We start from the raw sequence: 12,264 nt of genomic DNA, 5'->3' as shown, positions 1-12,264 counted from the left end.
TGTGACCGTGTGGGCTGGGGATCCTCTTGTATGGGATTAGGTCCTGCCATCAAGTGATATTTTGGTGATATTTTGTGGGGCGGGCGTACCCAGGGTCCTGATTTCCGGGTTGGGTGTTATAGTCCTCTGGGGTGACTGCTGCTGTGCTCCTTGTTGATCCATAGACATCTGTGTTTCCTCTGCATTGTTCACACATCCGGCCGGCGTGAGATCCCTGGTGGCCATCGAGTCTTCTCTTCCATCTGGGAATGTGACGAAGGCGTACTGAGTGTTCGCGTGCCTCAACTCCACTTGATCCATCAGCGGGTCCACTTTGTGGGGTCTGCAGTGCTTCAGGAGGAGAACCGGTCCCAGTGTCATCGTCTATTTAGGCAGCACTGTGCCCATTGTGGCTTTCCTTGTGAAAGAAAAGATACGGTCATGTGGGGTCATATTAGTGGCAGTACACAACAAAGAACTTATAGAGTGTAGGGCTTCTGGCCACACTTCTTGCCATCTAGTAACAGGCAGGTCTTTTGCTTTTAAGGTCAAGAGGACCGTTTTCCAGATAGTGGCATTTTCCCTTTCGACTTGTCCATTCCCCCGGGATTGTAACTTGTAGTGCGGCTGGTAGCAACCCCTCTCTCGTGCAGGTACTGCTCCTTCTGCGCTCATGAATGCAGCTCCCCTGTCTGTGGGTATGTAGTTCGGGTACCCAAATATGCTGAAGATGTTTTGGAGGCATTTTATATTAGTGGCTGCTGATACAACAGAACACGGGATTGCGAAGGGGAAACGGGAATATTCATCTATTACATTTAGGAAATAGATATTTTTATTATTGGTCAGGAGTGGGCCTTTAAAATCGAGGCTGAAGCACTCAAAAGGTTTGGTAGCTATTAACAGGGTGGCTTTGTCTGGCCGGTAAAATTGTGGTTTGCATTCCGCACAGATGGGGCAGCTCTTGTTCACTGATCTCACTTCCTCTACTGAAAATGGGAGGTTTTGGGTTTTAACGAAATGAAACAGTCCAGCGACCCCCCGGGTGGCCCAGCTCATTGTGCAAGCTCTGCAACTGGGATGTGTGGTTAAGGATGGCACAAGTGCCTCTGGACAGTGCATCTGGGGGCTCGTTCAGTCTCCCAGGGCGGTATAGAATGTCATAGTTCAATGTAGACAATTCTATCTGCCAGCGCAGGATTTTGTCATTCTTAATTCTCCCCCTGTTCTGGTTATCGAACATAAAAGCCACAGACCATTGATCGTGATGAGGGTGAGGTGTTTGCATGCCAGATAATGTCACCAGTGCCTTACTGCTTCCACAATAGCTAGGGCCTCCTTCTCTACTGCTGAGTGTCTTACCTCTGACCCCTGTAGGGTTCGCGAGAAAAAGGCCACCGGCCGTCCATCTTGGTTTAGGATGGCTGCCAGAGCAACATCGGATGCATCCATTTCTACTTGAAATGGGATCGACTCATCTATGGACCGCATGGTAGCTTTAGCGATATGGTCCCTAATGTCCCTGAATGCTCTGGTGGCTGCTGGGCACAGTGGGAAAACTGAGGCTTTTATAAGTGGATGGGCCCTGTCGGCGTATTTGGGGACCCATTGGGCATAGTAAGCGAACAGTCCCAAACACCTTTTTAGTGCTTTCAGCATGTGTGGCACTGGGAGGTCTAGAAGAGGGCGCATACGGGCTGGGTCTGGGCTGATTTCCCCGTTCTGCACTATGTAGCCCATGATTGGCAACTTCCTGGTGCTAAAGACACATTTGTCCCTGTTGTATGTTAGGTTCCTTTCCTCGGCTGCCTGGAAGAAGCATTTTAAATTCGTGTAATGATCCTCCTGAATGTGGCCACAGATTGTCATGTTGTCTAAGTAGGGGAACACCGCTTTCAGTTGGAACTCATCTACTATTTGGCCCATTTCTCTCTGAAACAGGGATACTCCATTGGTGATACCGAAGGGGAGTCGCAGAAATTGATACTGCTTGCCGACTGCCTCAAATGCCGTGTAAATGTGATGGCTGTTTCTAATGGGCAGTTGGTGGTGCCTTCAAGTCTATGGTGGAGAACACCTCAACCATATAACCATATAACCATTTACAGAGCGGAAACAGGCCATGGACTGCACAATGTTGTTGACCATGTCTGCTATGCGTGGCAGGGGGTAGGCATCTAGTTGTGTAAATTTGTTGATTGTCTGATTGTAATCCACTACCATGCGCAGTTTTTCTCCTGACTTTACTACAACCACCTGGGCTCTCCAGGGGGTGGTGCTCTGCTCTATGATGCCCTCCTGTAGTAGCCTGTGGACCTCTGTCCTAATGAAGGCTGTCCCTCAGGCTGTACCTCCTGCTGTTTGTGGCTGTTGGTGTGCATTCTGGGGTCAGGTGTGTGATCAGTGAAGGGGGTTCTATGTTCAGGACAGACAGGCTGCAGTATTGTTTCTTCGTAAGATGTAGTGGGGGGGTGGGGCGTGAGGCCCGTTGTGCACTATTGTAATGCTTTCTAACTGGCATTGAAAATCTAACCCCAATAGTACTGGGGCACAGAGGTGAGGGAGTACTAATAATTTGAACCCTTCGTATTTTATGCCCTGGATTTCTAGAGTAACCCTGCAAAACTGTTTTACCTCATCTGCAAGACTGCTGGCTGCTAACAGGATCTGGTGCTCACTAGGGCGTGTTGGGGGGGCATGGCGGTTGACTAACCCTTGGTCAATAAAACTTTCAGTGCCTCCACAATCTATTAAGCAATTTACCCTCACATCATTAATTTTGATGCGCACAGTGGCATCAGGTAAATTGTGTGGACTCGCCTGATTCATGCGTAGGGAAGCAAGTCTGGCGTTTCCTTCCATCTGATAGTACTCAGTGTCATATTCATCTCCTGAAGACTGTGTCCTCTCCTTTGTAGCATTTGTCCAAGATGGCCAGCTGCACATGGCATTCTTCTTCTTCTGTTTGTGGAAAAAGAAGAGCTTTCCCACATGCGAATGGGCCTTGGCTGTGGCCTTGGGGTTTCTGCAGACTTTTGCATAATGCCCACATTTTTGGAACAGACATTTTCTATGGCAGGGCAGATGGCTCTGGGGTCCTTTCTTTGTCCACAGAAAAAGCACTTGGGACCCTCAAGGTGTGCTGCTGCTGTGAATTCCTTTGAGGCAGCATACTTTTCTTTTTGTGGGGCTAGAGGGTCCAGCAGTGTGACGTTTGTCCCAGTCCCAAGGTCCTGTGAGTACTCCTCCAATTCTTTCCTGGTGCTTTCTAAAGCTTCTGCAATAGTCTCTGCCTCATCTAGCCCCACCATTCCTTTCTCCAGCAATCGATGTCTCGTCTCAGTGGACCGTATCCCCACAACAATTCTGTCCCTAATAAGGTCCTCCGCATACTCCTGAGCTGATACTGCTTTAAAGTTGCAGCCTCTGGCCAGGTCTTTCAGAGAGAGTATAAAGTCTCTGGCAGACTCCCCTACTTGTTGTGACCTGGTCATGAGTCTGTACCGGGAGTGGAGTTTGCTATGCCCCTTACTGTAATGCCTCTATAAAATGCTTATTGCCTCTTGGTAGGACCTGGCATCCTATATGAGAGTAAGGGTGGTCTCCCAGCTGCGGTAACAGCAGCATTAATAACTCTTTATCCGATGCCTCAGCACCCTCCTTAATTCAGAAAGCATTTCTGCCAGCGGCCGGTGTGTGCCGGTTCCGGGATTTCTGGGGTCGAGCTCCAGCCTATCTGGTCACAGCACATGGCTAAGCCGCAGTTTCTGGTCCCTTAGGTGTAGCAAGGGTGGACCCTGGGGTACTGGGAGCTGCTGGTAGAGCCTCTGTGGGGCTTGTGTCTGCTGGTGGAGTAACCTGGGTGCTGTTGGCTGAGTCTCTGGCTTTGGGACATTTGCAGCGGGCTTAGGGGGGATCCCAGCGGTAGCGTCAGGTCTCCGTGGTACTGGGGAAACTGCTGCTGGGGGAGTGACATTAGCGGTGTCTGCTTTCCCTGGCTCTGGAATGGTTGGGAATTCTGCACATATGTGGCGATCGGGAGCATGACTTGTGGAGATCCTTCCACCCACTCTTGTCGTGGCCCCTTTCTGATTGGACCGGGTTTTAGGGTCGGCGGTGCCTGTACCAGCGACCCACAGGCAGGCAGGGCTCTTGGCCATTTCTTACCTGCCCTATTGTACTTCTGTGGTCTTCCCCGCATTCCACCACGATTCCAGTACAGCGGTCCCTTGCCGTCTCTGTCCTCAGATGCACGTGCGTGCTCGTCGTCCCCGGATTCCATTCCTCAGGAAGAGTCTCCAGGTGGTCGGGAATGTGCATTGGAGCAGAAGCAGCTTCCATCCTAGTAGCTATCATATTAGTTTATGAAATTGTACTGACAATATCCACATCAGCAGTGCGAGTATAAGGCAGCTTTAATAAACTAATATATACACTAAGAGGTCTTGTCTCTCTGCAAGACGAACCCGGAAGGCGAGACTGTAGCTCTGGACTGCTTTATATACATGGTCACCAGGATGACCCCTGGTGACCTAGGGGTGTAATTACATATCACCACAGCTATACAGGCTGATAATGTTATCTGCCAATGTATCACTGTTCTTTGTGACTTTTATAGGACATATTATGAAGGTTCCGGACAGGACCACCTAAAACTACATGGGGATGGTAGAACTATTTTTACCTAAGTTCAGATTTTCTGCACATTATATGCATGCACCCATTAGTAGCACGTGTGCCACTACATGAGTGAAAACACTGTAAGGTGTAACAGTTAAACATTTTAAAATGATCTGGCACCATTCTGGGATTGCAACAGATCAAGGATTCAGTATCTGTGATGAAGCCAAGTCAAGAAGGCCAAAGAACATTCAGTTCCGTACGAAGCTGTACTGGCAAAATAGAATGTATTTTCAAGGGAGGTAACAATTAATGAACTGAGGAAAGACCCTTGGATTCAAAGCCAGCACTCTTTTTATTGCAAATACTTACATTTTATTCCTAATACAAAATTATATTTTTATTTCATAAATTTCTTAAACTTTGATGCGAACTACACATAATTCATAAACCCAAAAAGATTCAAATAAATCCTTAAAATGCCATAGGATTGGATTTACCTCTTTTTTTAAATCAGTAGCAGATTTTCAGTCTGATGGCCTTTAAACTGTGGGTATCAGACCACTATACAAATCCTTATTGATAAATTGAAAGTGCAATCCAAAAAAAAATTGAGCCAAAAACAGTCATTTTGGGATAGATAAGCAAAAGCTTAGCAAAAGAGCTGTCGTTGAGGAAGGGTTTGGAGGTGGGGACTCCAGATCTTGGGGCAAGGAGATCAATGACAAAGGGTGCCAAAAGTCAGATTTTAAAAAGTAGCAGCTAGGAGGAATGCAGAGTTTATGAACAGTTGCAGAATGTAGGAGTTGGGAGGAACAATGACCACGGGGTTGGGTTGGGGGGGTTGGATTTAAACAAATTTGGAAATTTTAAAATATAGGTTTGTGAGCCCAGGAGTGACTGATGAATAAAACTCGGTGCCAATTTAAAAAGAGCTCAAGCATTTGGAGGGTAGAATGTGGCCTGGCTGAAAAAAGCTTTGATTAAAAGTAGTGGTTGCCAACTGCAGTGAGATACAGAATTTATTAAGTGCCTGTTACACCTTTAGCTTCTTGTCAATCTCCTGAGTAACTGAGTATCTCCCCAAAATATCCAATAGAAAAGAGGCATAACCTTGCAAATAACACTTTCTAAGTCTGTGCTCATTAGACATCAACAGTATTGGTGTAATTCCCTTAAATATTCTCTGTGCTAAAACTGCCACTTAGCCACTTAATGTCTTATGCAACTTCAGATATTGAAAATGTGTGCTGACTAGATCCAAATTTCTCTCTCAACGCATTCATGTGATCATCAGGCTCCACATAATAACCTGGATCTTGCAACTAACTGGAAAGCTTTCAAGTCCCTCAACATAAAGAATTTATGATGGCTTATGCCAGGGGTGGCCAAACTATGGTATGTCTACTGTATATTCTCATGTAATAGTTGACTCCACCCATCTGAGCTCCCGACACTCCAATCATAGACTTCCAACCCAGTCCTGGCTTCCTGCCCACCCATCCAAGCTCCCGTCGGCCTGAATGCAGACTTACCAGCTGCCCTCCCACCCATCCGAGCTCCCAGTGCCTCAAATGAAGCAGGTACTTACTGCAGTCAAAAGTAGTATGTGTATAATAGTCAACAACCTAAATTCTACCCTAAAAAATGGTCCACCAAATTCAACGATTACATGCCAAGATATTATTGGAATTGATACAAATTAGCCATTTAAAAACTACATATATAAATAAATATTATTCTGTACATGTATTTCTTAATATTTATATAACATTTTTGTAACAAAACATGCAAATAAGAGTAAAAATGTGTATGTAACATTTTTTCATGTCTTGCAGCTCTCAAACATCTGAAGTTTATCATATGTGGCTCTTATGTTAAGTAAGTGTGGCCGCCCCTAGCGTTCGCTGGGTTTCCAGGAAGCACACATAGCTCCATCTTGAAGGAACCTGTATTGAATTCTCCATGGCCAGTGCAGCCCAGAGGGTGAATTCTAGAAGACTAAACTAATCTATCACCTCCCTCTAATTAAGGTTACTTTTTTTTTAAAGAGAAGAAAAATCAATAATGACGTGGAATTTCTGGCGATCCACGGAGAACAGACAAAGAATTATCGGACTGTATAATAATTATTGATTCTTCCAATTATAAAAAAAATTCTAAGAATGGGTCCCATAATTTCATCAATTGAAACTTTCTATCTTTAATATTATATCTGATTTTCTCTAAACTTAAATAGGACATTACATCATAAAGCACTGCATATGAGTAGGAGATAAATGTCCTTTTCATTTCAATAAAATAGCTCATCTGGCTATCAATGTAGAAAAAGCTAAGACTTTTTTCCTGAGATGCCAATAGAGGTTCATCTGAATTGCAAAAAAAAGCCAGATTAATTAATGGACAGGGTTCCAAAGTTAATTTTGAAAATTGTTGATAGTGTTTGAAAAATCTCTTTCCAAATCTCTCTAAATTTGGGCATTCCGAGAACATATGAATCAAAGAGGCCTCAAAAAAATTTTTCATTTCTCACAAAAAGGATCAATATCTACATAAAAATGGGATAATTTAAGTTTAAACATATGAGTTCTGTCCAACACCTTAAAATGTAATAAGCAATATCTAGCACAAATTGAGGAATCATTAATCTAGCTGAGAGTAGAATACCAATCTTCACCTGAAAATGTTAAGATCAAATCTCATTCCCAATCTCTTTTGATCCCAGCCATCATGATTGAATTTAAGTCCAGTAAATTATTATAAATACATGCTATTAATCCACCATGAAAATAAAATCATATATTAAAAAACAGATCAAGAGTTTTAGTATTAGAAATTTGCAGAAAATTTAAAGCTTGGACTAAATAAAATGCCTAATTTGTAAATATCTAAAAAAAAATGCCTATTGGAAAGATTAAATGTGGCTGATAATTGTTCAAAAGAGGCAAAATTATTTTTATTAAAAAGATCCTTGAAACTTTGAATACCTTTTCTATGCTATTCCTCGAAACCTGCATCCATCAAAGACAGTTGAAAAAGATGGTTAAATGGCAACCCACTTACCAGCAAACAAACCAGCTCCCAAAATGATGGATGTACTGTGGAAAACGCAGGAAATTGACCAGCATCCAACACAGGTTTTCATCTGGTGATGCCACTCCCTGTCCACGTGACAGAAACAGTAATGTATGCCCAGTATGCAAGTCTGGAGGTGTCAGTCTTGTACTACAGCATGTATGTTGACTTCCCTGTGTATACACCAACTCGACAATGTGTACAGCGATACAATGTGTACACTGACGTCTATAGTAGCTCAGTATAGAATACCTTGCTATTCTGGTGACTCTGACAATATAAATGATATTTGGACCCCAACATGGAAAATTTTTCTTAGATGCATGCCATGGCTCTGAAACTGCCAACATTTTGGACTCACAACCATGCGTATGGTTTGACCAAACAGAAGCCCAATTCCAGTTGAAGCAGATAACATCTGAAAAAAGTGCCCTGGATCAAGAGACAGCATGCCAAATTTCTGATTTCCTGCTGAAGCCTCCAGAGAAGGGCAAGTATATGGTGCTCAAGAGTCTGCTCAACCATACCTTTTGCCTCTCACGATGTGAATGAGCACCCGTTTACTTCACTTAGGTAGCTTGGGAGACAGGACCCCTTCTGTGCTCATGAATGAAATACTGGCACTAGTGGAAGGTTCTTTAGCACCCATAGTGACATCTCAACACAGTCAGGCTAGGTCCTAGATTCCCCAGAACTTGTAGGACTAAGACACAATGTTTCGATGTACATTTTGGACATCGGAGGTAAAGAGGAAGCTTTTGCAATTGACAGCCTCAAACTTAGCCATCTGGATATAGATGGACCAAGTTGTGGTTCAGATGCCTCGGCAAAGAGGAAGGCTGCCCAAACAAAAAAAAATACGGAATTTGGCGGTCCACAACGGGATTGCCGGTTCTGGGTGGTGGGGGGGGGGTTATATGGCGACTCACTTACCAGCAAGCGAACTGGCTCCCAAAATGGCGGATGTGCTGTGGAAAACGTGGGAAATTGACCTGCATCCAACACAGGTTTTTATCTGCACTGATTACATCACTAATTACATTACTTCCTGTCCATGTGGCAGAAGCGGTGATGTATATAGCCCAGTATGCAAGCCTGAGGTGTCAACCTTGCACTAGACTCCACAGTGTGTACATCGACTTCCCGTGTGTGTGACAAATCTAAAAGACAGTAAATTCATAGTCTGTAATTAAGTGAAAATGCTTTTATAAGGGTAAAAAAAATGTTTAAAAGGAATGTACTTAAAAGGTGCTTAAAGGTGTTCAAAAGGTGCCTTGAACAGTAGAAATTCATAATATGTGATAAAAGGTTAAAATGCCAAAGTGTTTTTAATTCATTCATTGTTTATTTCATTCTTTATTGGTAAGAATGGAACCATAATAGTATTATAGTGTCTCCACCCACATTACCCAGGGGGAATTGCAGTATGTCCCTCATTCGAATAATCGCTCCCACTTAGGAAGCATCACCTGATCACTCTTGTGGGTGTTCTCCTGCATGCAGTGCAAGGAATTCAAACAATAAATTCACTCTCTGGTTCACCCTCACACTGTGTGGACGTCTCTTGATTCTGTAGCACTGCCATCTCCAGATGCTACAGTGGTGACCCCGACGGTTCCAACATTTTTGGAACCTACCTCGAATGTGACGGGATGCAGGATGCTGCTACTGCTACAATCACAACAATGGCTGTGACCAATGCTGTAGACGTGCATTTGCCACCCTTCTGGGCCAGCCAGCTCAGGAACTGGCTGCAACTGGCTGAGTCATAGTTCCACATCAGAGACATTGTCTCAGAGGACACTAAGTTCTGGCACGTTGTCAGCGCCCTGGACGCTGCCACCGCAGCCAAAGTAAGCTCCTTCATGGAAAATCCTCTCATGGAGCGTAAGTACGAGCAATTTCGGCATTTCCTCCTCAAATCCCTGTATTCAGCCGGCAAAAGCACACCATTCGCATCCTAAATATGCAAGGCCTGGGTGATAGAAACCCCTTCAAGCTCATGCATGAAATGGTGATCTTAGCGGATGGACCCACGGACTGTTTCCTTTTCGAGGCCCTGTTCCTTTCTAAGCTGCCAATGCACGTTTTCTCGTCAGTTTTCGACATGGATTTCAATGCCCTGCACCTGGTAGTCAAAGAAGCAGATAGACTTTTCTGTACCCTGGAACAGAACTCGATCCATATGCAGCCCATCTACGCTCTCGACGCCACTGCCTCAGTATCTCAACCAAGCCCCCAACAGTAGCCACAGCCCAACCACAACACAACGAGAGCCCAAAATGTTATGAGCCCAGAGAACCCATAAACCCAGCAGCAATAGATATTCATCAATACAAATGGTTACTTAAACAAAACCTACTTTTAATTATTTTTTAACATGAAAACAAAGTCACATTTTAACTTATCACTATTATCTTAACCCCCCCTTCTAATTCTAAGCACACGTGTATTTCCTCCAAGTTTACTGGTTGCAGGCAATTCTTATACTGTACACAGAATTTAACATTCATGAAGTTCACCAGGCTTTGGTGCTTGAAAGGTTAATTGTTACAGCTCAGGAAGGTTCTTGTCAGTTTTTAGAGAGATATTTGTTGTTCACTGGACACAAGCTGATCCCTTGTAATCAGAGTCTTGCCGAAGAAAGTTGCCCCATCAGAGTTTTCCAGATGACAACCTCTTTCTTTCAGGTCACCACAGAGTTCCTTTTTGATTCCCTTATTTCAAGTGAAGCATTTGGCAGCCAGTCCTCTCCTCTTGTATGGATCACAAGAGCTTTGACCAGGCTGAACTAAGAGCTCACAACACTTGTGCAAAATGGGGTTTTCAACAAGCTTGCTAGCGTGCCCTGTTCCAGTCCCAGCTGCTGCTGAACTGTAAAACTGCATAACTGAATTCTCTTTATCTCTCTCTGAGAAACAGTCTGTTTGACTCCCCCGCTTGCAAAACCACATGACCCTCTTAGAACAGCAAGCTGCATTCCAGACAGCCTGCAACTCCGAACTACTCCTTCGATCTCTTTCATCCGCTGCTTTTCAAAACAACAATCCATTAGTGAAGTCTCTTGGGCACTCCCCAAAGCTTTTGCAAAGGCTCCCAGGAGACGCCCTGTCTGGCTTGAGCAGAGCTCCAGTATTTTAAATGAGATCTGTTTTGAAGTGTTTGTATGTGACCTACACTAAAAAACCTGCCCCAATTTATCTCCCAAAAATATATTTATATACAATTCAAACACAACGTAATCTGTCACAAGACAAACAAATCGAATACTGCGTCTACCACTGCAGATGGGCCCAAAATACTCAGCAGTGCATCCCTCTGTGCTCCTACTCCATGCAATCATAGTTTTCCAGTGGAAGTGCATAATCGTGGCCATGGGACAGGCCCGACTTGGAGCAAATTTCCTCGGGGCACATGAACTTTTGCTGGATGTGACCAGATGCTGTTTGGCAGATCCTACCATGTTCCAGTCGTACCCACTTACTTTGCAGCAATGTTCTTTTCTGTCATTAGGAATCCATGCTTTGGACTGAAATGAATATGCTCGCCTAATGACCAAGTTCTCGGCCCTACTGGTGCCCAACTTCCATGGCGCCAGGCTATCACATGGTGTGGAGCACCACATTGAGACCACCAGGCCTCCTGTGTATGCATGGGCACGACACCTCCCACAAGACAAACTTCAGCAAGCCAAGAATGAGGTTGCCGCCATGGAGGAGTTGGGGATTGTCCGCCTTTCGAACAGCCCCTGGGCTTTCCAACTCCACATGGTACAGAAGAACTCTGGTGCCCGTGCAATGACTACAGGCAACTAAACGATGCCACAGTCTCAGATAGGTACCCCATCTCGCACAGCCAGGACTTCGCCACGAGGCTCCAGGGCTGCCAGATCTTTTCCAAGGGGCACCACCAGATCCCTGTGCATTCCAGCGACATTCCAAAAACGGCCATTATCACACCCTTCGGCCTGTTCGAATTCCTCCGGATGCCGTTCGAATGAAGCCCAGGCGTTTCAGTGACTTATGGACGTGGTCAGCAGGGACCTCGATTTCATCTTCATCTATCTGGACAACATCCTCATTCCCAGCCCTAACATCAGCACACACCGAACGCACCTGAATCGTCTTTTCGACAGGTTGCAGGAGTTCAGACTCATGGTGAACAAAGCCAAGTGCCAGTCTGGCCAAGACGGAATCAATTTCCTGGGACATAGTATCACCTGAGAGGGAGCCAAACGCTGCCGGACAAGGTAGAAGCCATCCAACACTTCCTCAAGATGAGTATGATCAAAGGCCTGCAGGAATTCTTGCGGATGGTGAACTTTTATCATCCCTTCCTCCCAGGAGCGGTCACCCTCATTCAGCCCCTGTTCAACCTCATCAAGCTCGCCAACAAGACGCTCCAGTGGACTTGGAAACCTCAGAGGCATTCCAGACCACGAAAGCGGCACTAGCACAGGCCACATTCCTGGCTCACCCAGATTCTACCTCCCCCGGCCCTTACAATGGCTACGTCAGACAGACCAGTGGGCACGGTGTTGGAGCAATGGATCAATGAAGAGTGGCGCCCCCTGGCCTTCTTCAGCAAACA

The sequence above is a fragment of the Narcine bancroftii genome, chromosome 10 (genome assembly GCF_036971445.1).
Source record: "Narcine bancroftii isolate sNarBan1 chromosome 10, sNarBan1.hap1, whole genome shotgun sequence".
Classification (NCBI taxonomy): domain Eukaryota; kingdom Metazoa; phylum Chordata; class Chondrichthyes; order Torpediniformes; family Narcinidae; genus Narcine; species Narcine bancroftii.
The sequence above is the reverse complement of the archived record's forward strand: the minus strand, read 5'-3'. Positions refer to the sequence as shown.